Below are 23,045 nucleotides of genomic sequence, written 5' to 3' on the forward strand. Positions count from 1 at the left end.
TACCAGTGGAAGGTGTCCAGGATCTTGGCATTTTGAACAAAGAATTGGACAAAATGCACAAACAAAGCAAGGAAAGAATGAAGCAACAAAAGCAGAGATTTATTGAAAACAAGAGCACACGCCACAGGGTGGGTGGGAGCAGGCCTGAGCAAGTAGCCCAAAACCCCGTTACAGAATTTTCTGGGGTTTTAATGTCCTCTAGAGGTTTCCCATTGGTTACTTCGTATATGACCTACGCAAATGAGAGGATAAAGTGAGATTATGAAGTAATTTACTTGATGTACACACTATGCAATTGAAGAGGATGTTTTCTGCTATAGCTGAAGTGAAGTTACAAAGTTATTTACTTGGTCATAGGAAGTTATTGTTGTTGTTGTTGTTGTTGTTTTCATTTGATTTACTTCTAGGTTCACTGCCCCCAGACCCTATTTTCCTGCCTGAATAGAGAAAGGTAAATACATTCATAATTTATGTATCTCTTGTTGTGGGACAACAGTACACCCACAGTAAATATTTAAAAAACAAAACAAAACAACAAAAAACCACAATTATCCTATTGCTTTAATCGCATTTTTTTAAAAAAAAATCTCAATTAAAAACAATTCTCATATCCACAATAAATACAATGAAGTGAAAAAATAGTGTCCTGTGATAGTAAATAACTGAGAAACTGAATTAACTATGAAATCAGGAAAGTTCTCTCTGTGAATATCCTTTGTAATTCAAGAATTAAAAAAAGAAATAGCTAGCCAAGTAAAGGTTAGAAACAGTGTTTCATATACAATAAATGATTATGCATAGAAACTAGAAGTAGGAATGAGCACAGTCTTCAGATATTCAAACAAAAACAAAATATCCAAAGAGAATAATCAAAGATGAATCCTGATTTTTGTTTGAACACATTGGTAAATATTATCTCATTTATTTAAATATTATAAAGAAAAAATAAGTTTTAAAGCATAGAGACAACTAAAAGTCTAGCTATGACCGTAATATATTTTATTTGAAACATTCAATTATAGATGTCAAATAGGAATTTCTTAAAGATATCAAGTTTTTTTATTCATTAATTAGTTAACAAATATTCACCCTGTGCAAAAGATGTGGCAGTTCACAAGAGTTCTGAGAAAGGTAGGTTAAAAAGCCAACATCATATAGATCGTATATCAATTAGATATTCTATCCCTATGAGTAACAAAATGCTTAACAAATAGTGGCTTAAATAGCAGGAGTTGATTTTTCTCACATAGCAAGAATTTTGAAGGTAAAGGCTTGCTAACATTGGTCCAAGGACTCAAAAATGTCAAGAATCTGTGTTTCTGGGTGTTTGTTTATTTGTTTGTTGCTTTTTGATCTCCTGCTCATAGTAGCAGGTTCACTTACTTTAGTAATCTCTAATCTTATACTCGTGCAATTCTTTGAAAGTAAAAAAATTGATAATAAAATTTTTATTTACTCTCGTGAAACTACATTATCTCGGTTTTACACAAAAATGTCATTCAACTCATTATTTAAACAAGGTTTATGATAGCTAGTATTAGTTCTGCTTTTCTAGCTTCTTGGATCTGCAATTGTGGTAAACATATATTTTCCATGAGATTGATGTTCGACATTGGTCTGCACTGAGCCTAGAACAAAGATCTGTAGCCCTCTATAGAACTCTATTAGGATCATTAGCAGTAGGAATAGTTGGTATGTGGCGTGTGTGTGTGCATATGTTTGTGTGTGTGTGTTTGTGGGTGCATGTGTAAAATATTCAAATTTGTTTTCATTGCAGAATTCAAAATTGAATCAAATTCATGATTCCAGAAAAATCTAAATCGTAATCAAATTTTTACCAAACTTGATTTTAAAGGTGAGAATTCCATTAAAGTGTATTTAAATATTATTCCAATGTAGAAATGTTATTATTTATAGGCAACATATATCTGACTTCTGTTTTTCAAATTATCTATTGCCATTCAGTGGAGTTTCTTTTTGTTTGTTTATTTTGTTTTCTTTTTCTATAAAACATATATTTCACAACAATTATTATTGTTAGGCTATTTTCAGGGATGTATTTCAATATCAATTCATATTTCCTGCTTCTCTAGGGGTGGCATGAAATTCAAGAATATGAAATTTCCTCATTCTGATATTTATTCATTATGTGACCATTAAAAAGTTATTATATCCTCTCCATATTAACAGATAGGGAATAATTATCCCATATTCAGATAGTAATTTGGATAATAAAAGTACAAACTACACAGTGTTACTAACAATAGCTAAAGTTATTTAAGGATTATTTATTACAAGGCACTATTCTAAGCACTTTAGCTGTATTATTTCATCTTATCATCATAGCAACCCATAGAACAAGTATACTGATAACCCTATTTAATAGATTAAAAAAATTTAAATAATTTGCCCCTGGATACCCAGTTGATAAGTGGTAGAACTGGAATTGAACCTGAAGCACACTGCCCTGAGAGTTCACACATTTAAAATTCTCTAAATCTCAGTGGTTAAGTGAAGTTCATAGCTAGTACCTTAAAAGAAGGTATCAACTGTTATCATGATTATGTTAATAAACTTTTACAATTTTGCTCATTGACCTTGGACGACATAATTCTACCTACAAATTTGGTAGGCAACCAATCAATTTATCTATACTGAAATCTCCTCGAATCTTTTGTGAATTGACGTAGGTTTTGAATGGCCATTAATAAAAACAGCAATCAAACCAATCCATAAAAAGCAGGTAAACTGAATGGCTTACTTTATAATTCAGGCCATAGTGTAGTCATTATATGACATTGTAATATTTGAAAATAAATTTAAATACATAAAATTGCCAGTTTATAGATCTGTTCATTTTGACTCTCAAACATTTTTTATCAATACATGAGACGGTTATTGAGCAGCCTGAACCTAGTATGTTCATAGTAAAGTTTTATGTGTCTTCAGTCACTTCTCTCTTACCTTGCTTTTAAAACATGTAATTACATTTTAAGCAAACCCTATAGCTTTCAGGTCATTTTCAGTCACTCACAATAATCTAATGCAGTTTAAAACATCAGTAATCACAGATATGGATGAGCCAGCTGTCTCAATACTATTCCCTCTTTCTGCCCCATCATCTCTCTTTAATCCCTGCTCAAATTGATGAGAAAAGAAAATCAGCGCACAGATTTCCAAACAGAGAGATTCCCTCATTCACTCAAAAATATGTATTAATTACCATTTGCATGTACTGGGGATTTAACAGTCAACAAAACTGATAGAATTCCTGCTTTCATGTAATTTATATCCAAATGGGTAGAAACGATGTCAGGTGGTGATAGTGCTTAAAAGAAAAACTAAAACTGGAAAGACAATAGAAGTTCATGAGAAGTTATTCTCTAAAGTTTATCAGGAAAAGTCTTTATTGATAATGGTTGGATACAAGATGTGCTGATGCATTTATGAAAATGTGGAAGAACAAAAGAGGTCAGTACTTACCCTAAGATTTGTTTGTTGTGTTTGTTTTGTGGTGAATAGTAGTGCTATTTTCTGAGCTAAACAGCAAGCTGGAGGGATATCAATAGTTTAACATAACACATTTAAGTTTAAGGTGCCTTTTAGATAACCTGGTAGAATTACAAAGGTCCATACTATGCTGATGAACATAAATTGCGTTTAAAATTTAGAAAGACACGAGGCGGAGCAAGATGGCCGAATAGGAACAGCTCCAGTCTCCAACTCCCAGCGCGAGCGACACAGAAGACCGGTGATTTCTGCATTTTCAACTGAGGTACTGGGTTCATCTCACTGGGGAGTGCCGGACGATCGGAGCTGGTCAGCTGCTGCAGCCCGACCAGCGAGAGCTGAAGCAGGGCGAGGCATTGCCTCACCTGGGAAGCGCAAGGGGGAAGGGAATCCCTTTTCCTAGCCAGGGGAACTGAGACACACAACACCTGGAAAATCGGGTAACTCCCACCCCAATACTGCGCTTTAGGAAACAGGCACACCAGGAGATCATATCCCACACCTGGCCGGGAGGGTCCCACAACCACGGAGCCTCCCTGGTTGCTAGCGCAGCAGTCTGTGATCTACCGGCAAGGCAGCAGCGAGGCTGGGGGAGGGGCGCCCGCCATTGCTGAGGCTTAAGTAGGTAAACAAAGCTGCTGGGAAGATCGAACTGGGTGGAGCTCACAGCAGCTCAAGGAAACCTGCCTGTCTCTGTAGACTCCACCTCTGGGGACAGGGCACAGTAAACTAAGACACACAGACACCTCTGCACAGACGCAAACGACTCTGTCTGACAGCGTTGAAGAGAGCAGTGGATCTCCCAACACGGAGGTTGAGATCTGAGAAGGGACAGACTCCCTGCTCAAGCGGGTCCCTGACCCCTGAGTAGCCTAACTGGGAGACATCCCCCACTAGGGGCAGTCTGACACCCCACACCTCACAGGGAGGAGTACACCCCTGAGAGGAAGCTTCCAAAGCAAGAATCAGACAGGTACACTCGCTGTTCAGAAATAGTCTATCTTCTGCAGCCTCTGCTGCTGATACCCAGGCAAACAGGGTCTGAGTGGACCTCAAGCAATCTCCAACAGACCTACAGCTGAGGGTCCTGACTGTTAGAAGGAAAACTATCAAAAAGGAAGGACACCTACACCAAAACCCCATCAGTACATCACCATCATCAAAGACCAGAGGCAGATAAAACCACAAAGATGGGGAAAAAGCAGGGCAGAAAAGCTGGAAATTCAAAAAATAAGAGCGCATCTCCCCCGGCAAAGGAGCGCAGCTCATCGCCAGCAACGGATCAAAGCTGGACGGAGAATGACTTTGACGAGATGAGAGAAGAAGGCTTCAGTCCATCAAATTTCTCAGAGCTAAAGGAGGAATTACGTACCCAGCGCAAAGAAACTAAAAATCTTGAAAAAAAAGTGGAAGAATTGATGGCTAGAGTAATTAATGCAGAGAAGGTCCTAAACGAAATGAAAGAGATGAAAACCATGACACGAGAAATACGTGACAAATGCACAAGCTTCAGTAACCGACTCGATCAACTGGAAGAAAGAGTATCAGCGATTGAGGACCAAATGAATGAAATGAAGCGAGAAGAGAAACCAAAAGAAAAAAGAAGAAAAAGAAATGAACAAAGCCTGCAAGAAGTATGGGATTATGTAAAAAGACCAAATCTACGTCTGATTGGGGTGCCTGAAAGTGAGGGGGAAAATGGAACCAAGTTGGAAAACACTCTTCAGGATATCATCCAGGAGAACTTCCCCAACCTAGTAGGGCAGGCCAACATTCAAATCCAGGAAATACAGAGAACGCCACAAAGATACTCCTCGAGAAGAGCAACTCCAAGACACATAATTGCCAGATTCACCAAAGTTGAAATGAAGGAAAAAATCTTAAGGGCAGCCAGAGAGAAAGGTCGGGTTACCCACAAAGGGAAGCCCATCAGACTAACAGCAGATCTCTCAGCAGAAACTCTACAAGCCAGAAGAGAGTGGGGGCCAATATTTAACATTCTTAAAGAAAAGAATTTTAAACCCAGAATTTCATATCCAGCCAAACTAAGTTTCATAAGTGAAGGAGAAATAAAATCCTTTACAGATAAGCAAATGCTTAGAGATTTTGTCACCACTAGGCCTGCCTTACAAGAGACCCTGAAGGAAGCACTCAACATGGAAAGGAACAACCGGTACCAGCCATTGCAAAAACATGCCAAAATGTAAAGACCACCGATGCTAGGAAGAAACTGCATCAACTAACGAGCAAAATAACCAGTTAATATCATAATGGCAGGATCAAGTTCACACATAACAATATTAACCTTAAATGTAAATGCACTAAATGCTCCAATTAAAAGACACAGACTGGCAAACTGGATAAAGAGTCAAGACCCATCAGTCTGCTGTATTCAGGAGACCCATCTCACACGCAGAGACATACATAGGCTCAAAATAAAGGGATGGAGGAAGATTTACCAAGCAAATGGAGAACAAAAAAAAGCAGGGGTTGCAATACTAGTCTCTGATAAAACAGACTTTAAACCATCAAAGATCAAAAGAGACAAAGAAGGCCATTACATAATGGTAAAGGGATCAATTCAACAGGAAGAGCTAACTATCCTAAATATATATGCACCCAATACAGGAGCACCCAGATTCATAAAGCAAGTCCTTAGAGACTTACAAAGAGACTTAGACTCCCATACAATAATAATGGGAGACTTCAACACTCCACTGTCAACATTAGACAGATCAACGAGACAGAAAGTTAACAAGGATATCCAGGAATTGAACTCATCTCTGCAGCAAGCAGACCTAATAGACATCTATAGAACTCTCCACCCCAAATCAACAGAATATACATTCTTCTCAGCACCACATCATACTTACTCCAAAATTGACCACGTAATTGGAAGTAAAGCACTCCTCAGCAAATGTACAAGAACAGAAATTATAACAAACTGTCTCTCAGACCACAGTGCAATCAAACTAGAACTCAGGACTAAGAAACTCACTCAAAACCGCTCAACTACATGGAAACTGAACAACCTGCTCCTGAATGACTACTGGGTACATAACGAAATGAAGGCAGAAATAAAGATGTTCTTTGAAACCAATGAGAACAAAGATACAACATACCAGAATCTCTGGGACACATTTAAAGCAGTGTGTAGAGGGAAATTTATAGCACTAAATGCCCACAAGAGAAAGCAGGAAAGATGTAAAATTGACACTCTAACATCGCAATTAAAAGAACTAGAGAAGCAAGAGCAAACACATTCGAAAGCTAGCAGAAGGCAAGAAATAACTAAGATCAGAGCAGAACTGAAGGAGATAGAGACACAAAAAACCCTCCAAAAAATCAATGAATCCAGGAGTTGGTTTTTTGAAAAGATCAACAAAATTGACAGACCACTAGCCAGACTAATAAAGAAGAAAAGAGAGAAGAATCAAATCGACGCAATTAAAAATGATCAAGGGGATATCACCACCAACCCCACAGAAATACAAACTACCATTAGAGAATACTATAAACACCTCTACGCAAATAAACTGGAAAATCTAGAAGAAATGGATAATTTCCTGGACACTTACACTCTTCCAAGACTAAACCAGGAAGAAGTTGAATCCCTGAATAGACCAATAGCAGGCTCTGAAATTGAGGCAACAATTAATAGCCTACCAACCAAAAAAAGTCCAGGACCAGATGGATTCACAGCTGAATTCTACCAGAGGTACAAGGAGGAGTTGGTACCATTCCTTCTGAAACTATTCCAAGCAATAGAAAAAGAGGGAATCCTCCCTAACTCATTTTATGAGGCCAACATCATCCTGATACCAAAGCCTGGCAGAGACACAACAAAAAAAGAGAATTTTAGACCAATATCCCTGATGAACATCGATGCAAAAATCCTCAATAAAATACTGGCAAACCGGATTCAGCAACACATCAAAAAGCTTATCCACCATGATCAAGTGGGCTTCATCCCTGGGATGCAAGGCTGGTTCAACATTCGCAAATCAATAAACATAATCCAGCATATAAACAGAACCAAAGACAAGAACCACATGATTATCTCAATTGATGCAGAAAAGGCTTTTGACAAAATTCAACAGCCCTTCATGCTAAAAACGCTCAATAAATTCGGTATTGATGGAACGTACCTCAAAATAATAAGAGCTATTTATGACAAACCCACAGCCAATATCATACTGAATGGGCAAAAACTGGAAAAATTCCCTTTGAAAACTGGCACAAGACAGGGATGCCCTCTCTCACCATTCCTATTCAACATAGTGTTGGAAGTTCTGGCTAGGGCAATCAGGCAAGAGAAAGAAATCAAGGGTATTCAGTTAGGAAAAGAAGAAGTCAAATTGTCCCTGTTTGCAGATGACATGATTGTATATTTAGAAAACCCCATTGTCTCAGCCCAAAATCTCCTTAAGCTGATAAGCAACTTCAGCAAAGTCTCAGGATACAAAATTAATGTGCAAAAATCACAAGCATTCTTATACACCAGTAACAGACAAACAGAGAGCCAAATCAGGAATGAACTTCCATTCACAATTGCTTCAAAGAGAATAAAATACCTAGGAATCCAACTTACAAGGGATGTAAAGGACCTCTTCAAGGAGAACTACAAAGCACTGCTCAGTGAAATCAAAGAGGACACAAACAAATGGAAGAACATACCATGCTCATGGATAGGAAGAATCAATATCGTGAAAATGGCCATACTGCCCAAGGTTATTTATAGATTCAATGCCATCCCCATCAAGCTACCAATGAGTTTCTTCACAGAATTGGAAAAAACTGCTTTAAAGTTCATATGGAACCAAAAAAGAGCCCGCATCTCCAAGACAATCCTAAGTCAAAAGAACAAAGCTGGAGGCATCACGCTACCTGACTTCAAACTATACTACAAGGCTACAGTAACCAAAACAGCATGGTACTGGTACCAAAACAGAGATATAGACCAATGGAACAGAACAGAGTCCTCAGAAATAATACCACACATCTACAGCCATTTGATCTTTGACAAACCTGAGAGAAACAAGAAATGGGGAAAGGATTCCCTATTTCATAAATGGTGCTGGGAAAATTGGCTAGCCATAAGTAGAAAGCTGAAACTGGATCCTTTCCTTACTCCTTATACGAAAATTAATTCAAGATGGATTAGAGACTTAAATGTTAGACCTAATACCATAAAAATCCTAGAGGAAAACCTAGGTAGTACCATTCAGGACATAGGCATGGGCAAAGATTTCATGTCTAAAACACCAAAAGCAACGGCAGCAAAAGCCAAAATTGACAAATGGGATCTCATTAAACTAAAGAGCTTCTGCACAGCAAAAGACACTACCATCAGAGTGAACAGGCAACCTACAGAATGGGAAAAAATTTTTGCAATCTACTCATCTGACAAAGGGCTAATATCCAGAACCTACAAAGAACTCAAACAAATTTACAAGAAAAAAACAAACAACCCCATCAAAAAGTGGGCAAAGGACATGAACAGACATTTCTCAAAAGAAGACATTCATACAGCCAACAGACACATGAAAAAATGCTCATCATCACTGGCCATCAGAGAAATGCAAATCAAAACCACAATGAGATACCATCTCACACCAGTTAGAATGGCAATCATTAAAAAGTCAGGAAACAACAGGTGCTGGAGAGGATGTGGAGAAATAGGAACACTTTTACACTGTTGGTGGGATTGTAAACTAGTTCAACCATTATGGAAAACAGTATGGCGATTCCTCAAGGATCTAGAACTAGATGTACCATATGACCCAGCCATCCCATTACTGGGTATATACCCAAAGGATTATAAATTATGCTGCTATAAAGACACATGCACACGTATGTTTATTGCAGCACTATTCACAATAGCAAAGACTTGGAATCAACCCAAATGTCCATCAGTGACAGATTGGATTAAGAAAATGTGGCACATATACACCATGGAATACTATGCAGCCATAAAAAAGGATGAGTTTGAGTCCTTTGTAGGGACTTGGATGCAGCTGGAATCCATCATTCTTAGCAAACTATCGCAAGAACAGAAAACCAAACACCGCATGTTCTCACTCATAGGTGGGAACTGAACAATGAGAACACTCGGACTCAGGAAGGGGAACATCACACACCGGGGCCTATCATGGGGAGGGGGGAGGGGGGAGGGATTGCATTGGGAGTTATACCTGATGTAAATGACGAGTTGATGGGTGCAGTACAGCAACATGGCACAAGTATATATATGTAACAAACCTGCATGTTATGCACATGTACCCTACAACTTAAAGTATAATAATAATAAATAAATTTAAAAAAAAAAAATAAAATAAAATAAAATTTAGAAAGACACTATATTTAAAATATAGCAGGAGAATTGTTTTACGTGTTAAAACCTGTTTGATTTTTTTTCACAAGCGTAAAGTAATTCAATAGAAAAGATGTTGGCAATAATTTATTAAGAGCAGACTTGCAATTACGCTAGTGTGTTAAATGCAGTCACCCTTATAGATGTGTGCAATTGACCAATATAATGTGCTGTTTGCTAGGTCATTCAGTTTAAAAGGGTTATAACAGCTCATCATTTTAGCAATCAAGAGGATCTTATAACAAATAAACATTTAGGAAAGGGATGAATTTTAACTAGTGAAAGCAAAAGGGAGTATGATTTTCTCAACCTTGAAACAACATCTACATTCTTCCCACATAAATAAAATATGAAATGTTAATCTCTTTTTCTCTTACACTCTCTCTCTCTCTCTGTATGTGTGTGTGTGTGTATATATATATATATCCATTGTCACCTCATTTCATCCAGTCTGAAAAGAATCTGTCTTTTCTCATGTTCAAATAAATCCCACTACTTGTGCTTCTGAAAAAGTTTCTTGCCTTTACTCCCTTACTCGTAAAATAGATTGCTGTCTTCCCCCTTCTTGTATTTTTAACTTTTTTTCCTCTCCTTCATCACTGTTTTTTAATATGCAACAAAATGTTTGTCTTTGCAAGCTTAAAAAATGGAAAATGTCCTTTGTTTCTGCAATTATAGCTTTTTTCTTCCTCCCACTGTGAAATTTTCGCTAAAAAGAGAATGTTTGTTACATTTATTTCAAATCGGGAGATCTCACATTCTAGTTACTTCTTACCATTCTGCCATCAGGCCTCTGCCTCTATGATTTTACTGACACTACTCTCTAAAAGGTGACCAGTGGGATTTCAATAAATTATTTTTTTCTTTCACGTTCCTTGGATTTCTTTAATTTATCTTTTCATAAAATTATAATTCTTGGCTTTTCTCATTCCTTGGATTCTAAAACATCAATTTCTACTCTAAAATTCTAGTTCACTGTTTTTACTTTTCTAAGCATTTAATCTACTTTGGCAGTGTTTCTACTGATGTCCCTTAAAGGTTGAAATTTACCCGTTCCATTTGAAAACCTCCTCTGTTTCTCACTTCTCCCTTTCCCTTTCTCTTTCCCTCCTTGTTCCTCTATCTCTCCTCATTTTATTTGTTACAAAAATGATCATCCATCCTTATGAGGACAACTTCTGCTGTTGACTACTATACTTAGTCTAATGCAAGAGGCTCCTTCAGGGAAGGGTTATTACTCATCACTGCATCCCCAGAACACTACCTGATACTTAGTAAGTTCTCAAAAATGTTTATTAAACTAATCCGTATTTACTCCATAAATTCATCCTCTGAACTCTGTTCCTGTATATACAAGGGTATAGAGGATGGTTATAAATAGCTTCAAGTTACCTCATACACAACATAGAGAATAAAATCATCTTTCCCCAAATGTTTATCATTATTCACCCACACATTTAAATTCTATATCAGGGATGCAATTTAGATAGTCAACTCTCTCTTAAGCCCACAGATAATCAATCAGCCAGTCCTGTAAATTCTACCTTCTTTTTTTTTTTTTAATTTATTTATTATTATTATACTTTAAGTTGTAGGGTACATGTGCATAACGTGCAGGTTTGTTACATATGTATACTTGTGCCATGTTGGTGTGCTGCACCCATCAACTCGTCATTTACATCAGGTATAACTCCCAATGCAATCCCTCCCCCCTCCCCCCTCTCCATGATAGGCCCCTGTGTGTGATGTTCCCCTTCCTGAGTCCAAGTGATCTCATTGTTCAGTTCCCACCTATGAGTGAGAACATGCGGTGTTTGGTTTTCTGTTCTTGTGATAGTTTGCTAAGAATGATGGTTTCCAGCTGCATCCATGTCCCTACAAAGGACACAAACTCATCCTTTTTGATGGCTGCATAGTATTCCATGGTGTATATGTGCCACATTTTCTTAATCCAATCTGTCACTGATGGACATTTGGGTTGATTCCAAGTCTTTGCTATTGTGAATAGTGCTGCAATAAACATACGTGTGCATGTGTCTTTATAGCAGCATAATTTATAATCCTTTGGGTATACACCCAGTAATGGGATGGCTGGGTCATATGGTACATCTAGTTCTAGATCCTTGAGGAATCGCCATACTGTTTTCCATAATGGTTGAACTAGTTTACAATCCCACCAACAGTATAAAAGCGTTCCTATTTCTCCACATCCTCTCCAGCACCTGTTGTTTCCTGACTTTTTAATGATCGCCATTCTAACTGGTGTGAGATGGTATCTCATTGTGGTTTTGATTTGCATTTCTCTGATGGCCAGTGATGATGAGCATTTTTTCATGTGTCTGTTGGCTGTATGAATGTCTTCTTTTGAGAAATGTCTGTTCATATCCTTTGCCCACTTTTTGATGGGGTTGTTTGTTTTTTTCTTGTAAATTTGTTTGAGTTCTTTGTGGAACCAAAAAAGAGCCCGCATCTCCAAGACAATCCTAAGTCAAAAGAACAAAGCTGGAGACATCACGCTACCTGACTTCAAACTATACTACAAGGCTACAGTAACCAAAACAGCATGGTACTGGTACCAAAACAGAGATATAGACCAATGGAACAGAACAGAGTCCTCAGAAATAATACCACACATCTACAGCCATCTGATCTTTGACAAACCTGAGAGAAACAAGAAATGGGGAAAGGATTCCCTATTTAATAAATGGTGCTGGGAAAATTGGCTAGCCATAAGTAGAAAGCTGAAACTGGATCCTTTCCTTACTCCTTATACGAAAATTAATTCAAGATGGATTAGAGACTTAAATGTTAGACCTAATACCATAAAAATCCTAGAGGAAAACCTAGGTAGTACCATTCAGGACATAGGCATGGGCAAAGACTTCATGTCTAAAACACCAAAAGCAACGGCAGCAAAAGCCAAAATTGACAAATGGGATATCATTAAACTAAAGAGCTTCTGCACAGCAAAAGAAACTACCATCAGAGTGAACAGGCAACCTACAGAATGGGAGAAAATTTTTGCAATCTACTCATCTGACAAAGGGCTAATTCTACCTTCTTATATACCTCATCTAACTCCTCCTCTCTACTTTCATGACTTCTGCCATAGTTTATACACTCATCTCTCACCAAGACTTGTGAGTACAACTGGTCTGTTAATGGCACCCCCTAGTCCAATTCATCCTCCACATTGCAGCCAAAAACTCTATCTGAAATATAAACCTAAAAATTTCCTCCACTGAATTAAAACATGTAGTAAGCTCTATCCTACACGGTGACTATAACTAGTAACAAAGTATTATATGCATGGAAATTGCTGAGAGAGTAGATTTTGTGTTCTCACCACAAAAAAGACATATGTGAGGTAACATATAACTAATATAAGATAATTAGTTTGATTTTAGCCATTCAAACATTTCTAAACATCGGGTTGTACATCATAAATGCATATAGTTTTTATTTATTAATTGAAATAAATAAATAGAATAAAATGAAAAAGAATATTGCCTTCACCTGGTATTTTAAAAAGTAATACTAACAGCCTGTCATTTCCCCAAGTTTGGATATTTTCAAGGCTGAATTTATATGAAGATACTAAAACCCATTTGTCAGCTAACTTTCAATGAGAAAAACAATGATCCTTAAATTATAAAGAAACTTATGTAAAGCAAACAACAACAATGAAATACAAACTCAGAAACAACCTCATCTCAACTTACTTAATACCACAACAATAATAGTTCGGGACATTCCTGAGTCAACTCCTGTGGAGTAGAACCAGATAGTTATACTTAGAGGGTTAAACTGTTACTGCGTATAACCCTTTTTCTGTCCTGAGTGCAGTTCAAAGTGTAGAAGAGAAACATTTTTTAAAAGGCTGAAGCTGGGGTGCTGCTTTCTTTGTACATAGAGTAAAAAATAAATGCTTTTGTCTGATTTTTAAAAATATATTTTATTTTATATTATTATTATTATTATTATTTGAGATGGAGTCTCGATCTGTCACCCAGACTGGACTGCAGTGTCACAATTTCAGCTCATTGAAACCTCTGCCTCCCAGGTTCAAGGGATTCTTCTGCTTCAGCCTTCTGAGTAGCTGGGACTACAGGCACGTGCCACCATGCCTGGCTAACTTTTGTGTTTTTAGTAGAGACGGAGTTTCACCATGTTGGGCAGGCTTGTCTCAAAATCCTGACCTCAAGTGATCCACCTGCCTCTGCCTCCCAAAGTGCTGGGATTACAGGCATGAGCCACCGCGCCAAGCCTGATACATATTTTTTTCATTTGCAGACATTTATTGCTCAGGACAATGTCCAAACTCTTTGGTGGCATACATAGGACTGTCCAGAATTGGTTCCCTGTTTAGAGCTAATGTCTTACAATTTTACAATCTTTCTTTCCTCCAGATCCTTTAAAACTTATATTTCAGCCTAGTTTCTCAAACAAAAATCAGACTCATAAAAATTAAGACATTTTTAAACACGACAGTTTTCATCTTCTCTTCATACTGCCAATCTGACAATCCCTTCCTATTTTCATGACACAGTTCAAGTGTCATCTCCTCTGAGATGACGTTCTGAGACCCTGCTTCACAGATAGGACTAAACACTTCCATATTTTTTTATGACAGCTTTATTTACCTACCACCTGATCATTGACTGCAGATCCCTTAACAGTATTTTTACCTTATCTGCAACATGTTTTACTGGTTCTTATGCATCGTAAGTTATAGAATTTTTCAAATGGAGCTTGGCTTTTAATATTCGTTTTTGCTGTTTCAAGTCAGACAAGCAATACAGAAGGAAAAAATTCATGTGGACCACACAATACATTATAGAGAGAGTTTATATAAATTGAAAATTTGGACAAACTGAAACTAAGAACCTACATTACAATTATGTATCTGGAGAAACTACAACTAATGCTCGTTTAAAAAAGTCAGATCACCAGCTTCTGGTGAGCCAAAAAAATATGTGATTGGTTTTGAATATCACTTTGTTTTTGAGATGGAGTTTTGCTCTAGCTGCCCAGGCTGGAGTGCAATGGCACCATTTTGACTCTCTGCAAACTCTGCCTCCTGGGTTCAAGTGATTCTCCTGCCTCAACCTCCCAAGTAGCTGGGATTACAACCATGTGCCACAACGCCCAGCTAATTTTTGTATTTTTAGTAGAGATGAGGTTTCTCCATGTTGGTTAGGCTGGTTTTGAACACCCGACCTCAGGTGATCCACCCACCTCGGCCTCCCAAATTGCTGGGATTACAGGTGTGAGTCACTGTGCCTGGCTTTGAATATAACTTTTAATAAACCATGAGTCAGGGCACAGTGGCTCACGCCTATAATCCCAGCACTTTGGAAGGCCAATGAGGGTGGATTACAAGGTCAAGAGATCAAGATGATCCTGGCAGACATGGTGAAACCCCATCTCTACTAAAAATGCAAAAATTAGCTGGGCATGGTGTAGTCGCCTATGGTGTAGTCGATACATACTCGCCTGTAGTCCCAGCTACTTGGGAGGCTGAGGCAGGAGAATCTCTTGAACCCAGGTTGCAGAAGTTGCAGTGAGCTGAGATCTTGCCACTGCACTCCAGCCTGGTGACAGAGTGAGACTCCGTCTCAAAAAAGAAAAAACAAAACAAAACAAAACAAAACAAAAACAATGAAAGCTCGCCAATAAATGCTATTTAAAAGTTGTTTCAGATAATTAAATATTAGTATTCAAGAATTGTTTTTTAGAACAGCTTTTGCAATTATCATCGAAGTGCTGCCTAGAGAATTCTAAGGTGAGAAGGTCACAGCAATTGGTGCAGATTAATTAAACTGATAATCTGCCTGTACAAGTATGGTTGCAGGATGTGGTTTGGCTCTGGGGTCCTCATCCAAATCTCATCTTATATTGTAATCTCCATAATCCCCATGTATTGAGGGAGGGACCTGGTAGGAGGTGATTGGATAATGGGGACAGTTTCCTCCATGCTGTTTTCATGATTGTGAGTGAGTTCTAATGAGATCTGATGGTTTTATAAGTATCTTAGAGTTCCACCTTCACACACTCTCTCTCTCCTGCTGCTTTGTGAGAAGGTACCTGCTTCCCCTTCTGCCATGATTGTAAGTTTCCTGAGGCCTCTTTAGGCATGTGTAACTGTGAGTCAATTAAAACCTCTTTCCATTATAGATTACCCAGTCTTGGGTAGTTCTCTGTAGCAGTGTGAAAACTGACTAATATAGGAAAATGGTACTGCAGAGACTGGGGTACTGCTAAAAAGATAACCTGAAAATGTGGGAGCAACTTTGGAACCGGGTAACAAGCAGAAGCTGGAACAGTTTGGAGGGCTCAGAAGATGACAGGAAGATATGGGAAAATTTGGAGCTTCCTAGAGACTTGTTGAATGGTTGTGACCAAAATACTGATGGAGATATGGACAATGAAGTCCATACTGAGGTGCTTTCAGATGGAGATGAGGAACTTCTTGGGAACTGGAGTGAAGATCATTCTTGCTATGCTTTAGCAAAGAGGCTGGCAGCATTTTGCCCCTGCCCTAGAGATCTTTGGAACTTCAAACTTGAGAGAAATTATCTGAAATTAGAACTTATGTTTAAAAGAGAAACAGAACATAAAAGTTTGAAAAATTTGCAGGCTGATCATGTGGTAGAAAAAAAGAAAAAACAAAAAAAACAAAAAAGCATTTTCTGGGAAGAAATTCAAGCCAGCTGCAGAAATTTGCATGAGTAACAAGGACTCCAATGTTAATCACCAATACAATGGGGAAAATGTCTCCAGGACTTGTCAGAGACATTCACAGCAGCCCCTCCCATCACAGACTTGGAGGCCTAGGAGGGAAAAGTAATTTCATGGACGTGGCCCCAGGCTCTATAGCTTTGTGAAGTTTTGGGACTTGGTGCCCTGCATCCCAGTTGCTCTAGTTCCAGACATGGCCAAAAGGGGCCAAAGTATAGCTTGGGCTATTGCTTCAGAGGGTACAAGCCTCAAGCCTTGGCAGCTTTCATATGGTATCGGGCCTGCAGGTGTGCAGAAGTCAAGCATTGAAGTTTGGGAACTTTTGCCTGTATTTCAGAGGATGTAAGAAAACACCTGGATGTCCAGGAAGAAATTTGCCACAGGGGTGGAGGCACAGGTAAAGCCTCTACTAGAGCAGTGTGGAAGGCAAATGTGAGGTTGGAGCCCCCACACAGAGTCCCCACTGGAGCACTGCCTAATGGAACTGTGAGAAGAGGGCCACCATCCTCCAGAACTCAAAATGGTAGATCCACTGACAGATCACACTGTGTGCCTGCAAAGGCCACTAGTTCACAACACCAGCTGTGAACACAGGCAGAAGGGCTGTACCCTGCAAAGCCAAGAGGGTGGAGCAGTCCAAGAACATGGGAGCTCACTCCTTTCATCACCATGCCCTGGGTGTGAGATGTAAAGTCAAATGAGACTACTTTGGAGCTTTAAGATGTAATGACTGCCCCACTGGATTTCAGACTTGCATGGGGTCAACAGCCACATTGTTTTGGCCAATTTCTCCCATATGGAATGGGAGCATTTATCCAATGCCTGTACTCCCATTGTGTCTTGGAAATAACTAACTGGATTTTTATTTCACAGGCTCCTATGCAGAAGGGACTTGCCTTATCTCAGATAAGATTTTGGACTTGGATTTTGGGTTAATGCAGAAATGAGTTAAGACTTTGGGGGACTGTTGGGAAGGCATACTTGATTTTGAAACATTAAAAGGATGTGAGATCTGAGAGGGGCCAAGGGTGAAATGATGTGTTTTGGCTCTGTGTCTCTACCCAAATATTATCTCAAATTGTAATCCCCATAGTCTCCAAGTGTCAAGGGAGGGACCTGGTGGGAGGTGATTTAAATATGGGGGCAGTTTCTTCCATGCTTTTCTTGTGATGATGAGTGAGTTCTCACAAGATCTTACTTTTTGTAAGTGTTTGACAGTTCCTCCTTCACACACTCTCTCTCCTTTCACCTTGTGAAGAAGGTGCCTGCTTCTTCTTCTACCATGATTATAAGTTTCTTGAGGCCTCCCCAGCCACATGGAGCTATGAGTCCATTAAAATTCTTTCCTTTATAAATTATCCAGTCTTGGGTAGTTCTTTATAGCAGTGTGAAAATGGACTGATACACTGCATTTATTTCGTAAATAGTTATACTAAGAGGTAAAAGCAATTATTTCTTTTTATTTTCTCTGTAATATAGTTCAGTATCTGTAGGAGGGCATATTCTTAAAGAGCATTTTTTAGACAGATAGAGGGAAAGAAAATCATCATTTAAAATGATTTATTAATGTTAAAGTACATATTCACTTAATTAAAGAACATGAAAAAGAATTATAAGCTACTAAAAGTTAAATATTATTGAACTTATTAGAAAACAAAATAAATATCAGTTAACCATTGTTAGTTTGGGGAAAAAACATTACACCTTGTGGAAAAGTACAATGTTTAAATTAAATTATGAAAATTTAATTTTTTTTCGTTTCTTTTGTTTGTTTGTTTATTTAGTATACTTTAAGTTCTAGGGTACATGTACTCAACATGAAGGTTTGTTACATATGTATACTTGTGCCATGTTGGTGTGCTGCACCCATTAACTCATCATTTACATTAGGTATATCTCCTAATGCTATCCCTCCCCTCTTCCCCCTCCCCACCATAGGACCGAGTGTGTGATGTTCCCCTTCCCGTGTCCAAGTGATCTCATTGTTCAGCTCCCACCTATGAGTGAGAACATGTGGTATTTGGTTTTCTGTTTTTGCGATAGTTTGCAGAGAATGATGGTTTCAAGGTGCATCCACGTCCCTACAAAGGACACAAACTCATCCTTTTTTACGACTGCATAGTATTCGATGGTGTATATGTGCCACATTTTCTTAATCCAGTCTGTCACTGATGGACATTTGGATTGATTCCAAGTCTTTGCTATTGTGAATAGTGTCACAACAAGCATCGTGTGCATGTGTCTTTATAGCAGCATAATTTATAAACCTTTGGGTATATACCCAGTGATGGGATGGCTGGGTCAAATGGTACTTCTAGTTCTAGATCCTTGAGGAATCGCCACACTGTCTTCCACAATGGTTGAACTAGTTTACAGTCCCAGCAACAGTGTAAAAGTGTTCCTATTTCTCCACATCCCCTCCAGCACATGTCGTTTCCTGACTTTTTAATGATTGCCATTCTAACTGGTGTGAGATGGTATCTCATTGGGGTTTGATTGGCATTTCTCTGATGGTGAGTGATGATGAGCATTTTTTCATGTGTCTGTTGGTTGTATGAATGTCTTCTTTTGAGAAGTGTCTGCTCATAAATTTTGCCCACTTTTTGATGGGGTTGTTTGTTTTTTTCTTGTAAATTTGATTGAGTTCTTTGTAGGTTCTGGATATTAGCACTTTGTCAGATGAGTACATTGCAAAAATTTTCTCCCATGCTGTGGGTTGCCTGTTCACTCTGATGGTAGTTTCTTTTGCTGTGCAGAAGCTCTTTAGTTTAATGAGATCCCATTTGTCAATTTTGGCTTTTGTTGTTGTTGTTGGTGTTTTAGACATGAAGTCCTTGCCAATGTCTATGTCCTGAATGGTATTACCTAGGTTTTCTTCTAGGGCTTTTGTGGTTTTAGGTCTAACATTTAAGTCTCTAATCCATCTTGAATTAATTTTCGTATACGGAGCAAGGAAAGGATCCAGTTTCAGCTTTCTGCTTATGGCTAGCCAATTTTCCCAGCATCACTTATTAAATAGGGAATCCTTTCCCCATTTCTTGTTTTTCTCAGGTTTGTCAAAGATCAGATGGCTGTAGATGTGTGGTATTATTTCTGAGGGCTCTGTTATTTTCCATTGGTTTATATCTCTGTTTTGGTACCAGTACAATGCTATTTTGGTTACTGTAGCTTTGTAGTATAGTTTGAAGTCAGGTAGCATGATGCCTCCAGCTTTGTTCTTTTGGTTTAGGATTGTCTTGGCAATGCGGAGTCTTTTTAGGTTCCATATGAAATTTAAAGCAGTTTTTTTCCAATTCTGTGAAGAAAGTCATTGGTAGCTTAATGGGGATGGCATTGAATCTATCAATTACCTTGGGCAGTATGGCCATTTTCACAATACTGATTCTTCCTATCCATGAGCATGGTGTGTTCTTCCCTTTGTATGCGTCCTCTTTTATTTCACTGAGCAGTGGTTTATAGTTCTCCTTGAAGAGTTCCTTTACGTCCCTTGTAAGTTGGATTCCTAGGTATTTTATTCTCTTTGAAGCTATTGTGAATGGAAGTTCATTCATTATTTGGCTCTCTGTTTGTCTGTTACTGGTGTATAAGAATGCTTGTGATTTTTGCACATTAATTTTGTATCCTGAGACTTTGCTGAAATTGCTTATCAACTTAAGGAGATCTTGGGTTGATACAATGGGGTTTTCTAAATATACAATCTTGTAATCTGCAAACAGGGACAATTTGACTTCTTCTTTTCCTAACTGAATACTCTTTATTTCTTTCCCTAACTGAATACTCTTTATTTCTTTCTCTTGCCTGATTGCCCTAGCCAGAACTTCCAACACTATTTTGAATAGGAGTAGTGAGAGAGGGCATCCCTGTCTTGTGCCAGTTTTCAAAGGGAATGCTTCCAGGTTTTGCTCATTCAGCATGATATTGAAAAAAACTGGATAAGAGCATCATAAATAGCTCTTATTATTTTGAGATACATTCCAACAATACCGAATTTATTGAGAGTTTTTAGCAAGAAGGCCTGTTGAATTTTGTCAAAGGCCTTTTCTGCATCTGTTGAGATAATCATGTGGTTTTTGTCTTTGGTTCGGTTTATATGCTGGATTACGTTTATTGAGTTGCATATGTTGAACCAGCCTTGCATCCCAGGGATGAAGCCCACTTGATCATGGTGGATAAGCTTTTTGATGTGCTGCTGGATTCAATTTGCCAGTATAGTATTGAGGATTTTTGCATTGATTTTCATCAGGGATATTGGTCTAAAATTCTCTTTTTTTGTTGTGTCTCTGCCAGGCTTTGGTATCAGGATGATGTTGGCCTCATAAAATGAGTTAGGGAGGATTCCTTCTTTTTCTATTGATTGGAATAGTTTCAGAAGGAACGGTACCAACTCCTCCTTGTACTTCGGGTAGAATTCGGTTGTGAATCTGTCTGGCCGTGGACTTTTGTTGGTTGGTAGGCTATTATTGCCTCAATTCCAGAGCCTGCTATTGGTCTATTCAGTGATTCAGCTTCTTCTTGGTTTAGTCTTGGGAGAGTGTAAGTGTCCAGGAAATTATTCATTTCTTCTAGGTTTTCTAGTTTATTTGAATAGAGGTGTTTATAGTATTCTCTGATGGTAGTTTGTATTTCCGTGGGGTTGACGGTGATATCCCCTTTATCATTTTTTATTGCATCTATTTGATTCTTCCGTCTTTTCTTCTTTATTAGTCTTGCTAGCAGTCTATCAATTTTGTTGATCTCTTCAAATAACCAGCTCCTGGATTCATTGATGTTTTGGAGGGTTTTTTGTGTCTCTGTCTAATTTAGTTCTGCTCTGATCTTAGTTATTTCTTGCCTTCTGCTAGCTTTTGAATGTGTTTGCTCTTGCTTCTCTAGTTCTTTTATGTGTGATGTTAGGGTGTCAATTTTAGATCTTTCCTGCTTTCTCTTGTGGGCATTTAGTGGTATATATTTCCCTCTACACACTGCTTTCAATGTGTCCCAGAGATTCTGGTATGTTGTATCATTGTTTCCATTGGTTTCAAAGAATATCTTTATTTCTGCCTTCATTACATTATGTACCCAGTAGTCACTCAGGAGTAGGTTGTTCAGTTTCCATGTAGTTGAGTGGTTTTGATTGAGTTTCCTAGTCCTGAGTTCTAGTTTGATTGCACTGTGGTCTGAGAGATAGTTTGTTATGACTTCCTTTCTTTTACATTCGCTAAGGAGTGCTTTACTTCCAACTATGTGGCCAATTTTGGAATAAGTGTGATGTGATGCTGAGAAGAATGTATATTCTGTTTCTTTGGGGTGGAGAGTTCTATAGATGTCTATTAGGTCTGCTTGGTGCAGAGTTGACTTCAATTCCTGGATATCCTTGTGAACTTTCTGTCTCGTTGATCTGTCTATTGTTGACAGTGGGGTGTCGAAGTCTCCCATTATTATCGTATGAGGGTCTAAGTCTCTTTGTAAGTCTCTAAGGACATGCTTTATGAATCTGGGTGCTCCTGTATTGGGTGCATATATATTTAGGATAGTTAGCCCTTCCTGATGAATTGATCCCTTTATCATTATGTAAAGGCCTTCATTGTCTCTTTTGATCTCTGATGGTTTAAAGTCTGTTTTATCAGAGACTAGGATTGCAACCCCTACTTTCTTTTGTTTTCCATTTGCTTGGTAGATCTTCCTCCATTCCTTTATTTTGAGCCTATGTGTGTCTCTGCATGTGAGATGGGTCTTCTGAATACAGCAAACTGATAGGTCTTGACTCTATCCAATTTGTCAGTCTGTGTGTTTTAATTGGACCACTTAGTCCATTTACATTTAAGGATAATATTTTTATGTGTGAACTTGATCCTGTCGTTATGATATTAGCTGGTTATTTTGCTCGTTAGTTGATGCGGTTTCTTCCTAGCATCGATGGACTTTACATTTTGGCATATTTTTGCAATGGTTGGTACCTGTTGTTCCTTTCCATGTTTAATGCTTCCTTCAGGATCTCTTGTAGGGCAGGCCTGGTGGTGACAAAATCTCTAAGCATTTGCTTGTCTGTAAAGGATTTATTTATCCTTCATTGATGAAACTTAGTTTGGCTGGATATGAAATTCTGGGTTGAAAATCCTTTTCTTTAAGAATGTTGAATATTGGCCCCCACTCTCTTCTGGCTTGTAGAGTTTCTGCCGAGAGATCTGCTCTTAGCCTGATGGGCTTCCCTTTGTGGGTAACCTGACCTTTCTCTCTGGCTACCCTTAACATTTTTTCCTTCATTTCAACTTTGGTGAATCTGACAATTATGTGTCTTGGAGTTGCTCTTCTCGAGGAGTATCTTTGTTGCATTCTCTGTATTTCCTGCATTAGAATGTTGGCCTGCCTTACTAGGTTGTGGAAGTTGTCCTGGATGATATCCTGCAGAGTGTTTTCCAACTTGGTTCCATTTTCCCCCTCA

The 23,045-nt window shown here is 38.4% G+C and overlaps 1 long non-coding RNA gene across 1 annotated transcript in view; it reads left to right on the plus strand.

Annotated features, from left to right (window-relative positions):
- The first annotated feature begins 3,267 nt into the window (after positions 1–3,267).
- Positions 3,268–23,045, plus strand: part of LOC135970788 (uncharacterized) — a 95,980-nt gene continuing 76,202 nt past the window's right edge. The window contains exon 1 of the long non-coding RNA XR_010586640.1: positions 3,268–3,471. This is a non-coding gene — a long non-coding RNA (uncharacterized lncRNA). The remainder of the gene's footprint in view (positions 3,472–23,045) is intronic.

The sequence above is a fragment of the Macaca fascicularis genome, chromosome 5, assembly GCF_037993035.2.
Source record: "Macaca fascicularis isolate 582-1 chromosome 5, T2T-MFA8v1.1".
NCBI classification, from domain to species: domain Eukaryota; kingdom Metazoa; phylum Chordata; class Mammalia; order Primates; family Cercopithecidae; genus Macaca; species Macaca fascicularis.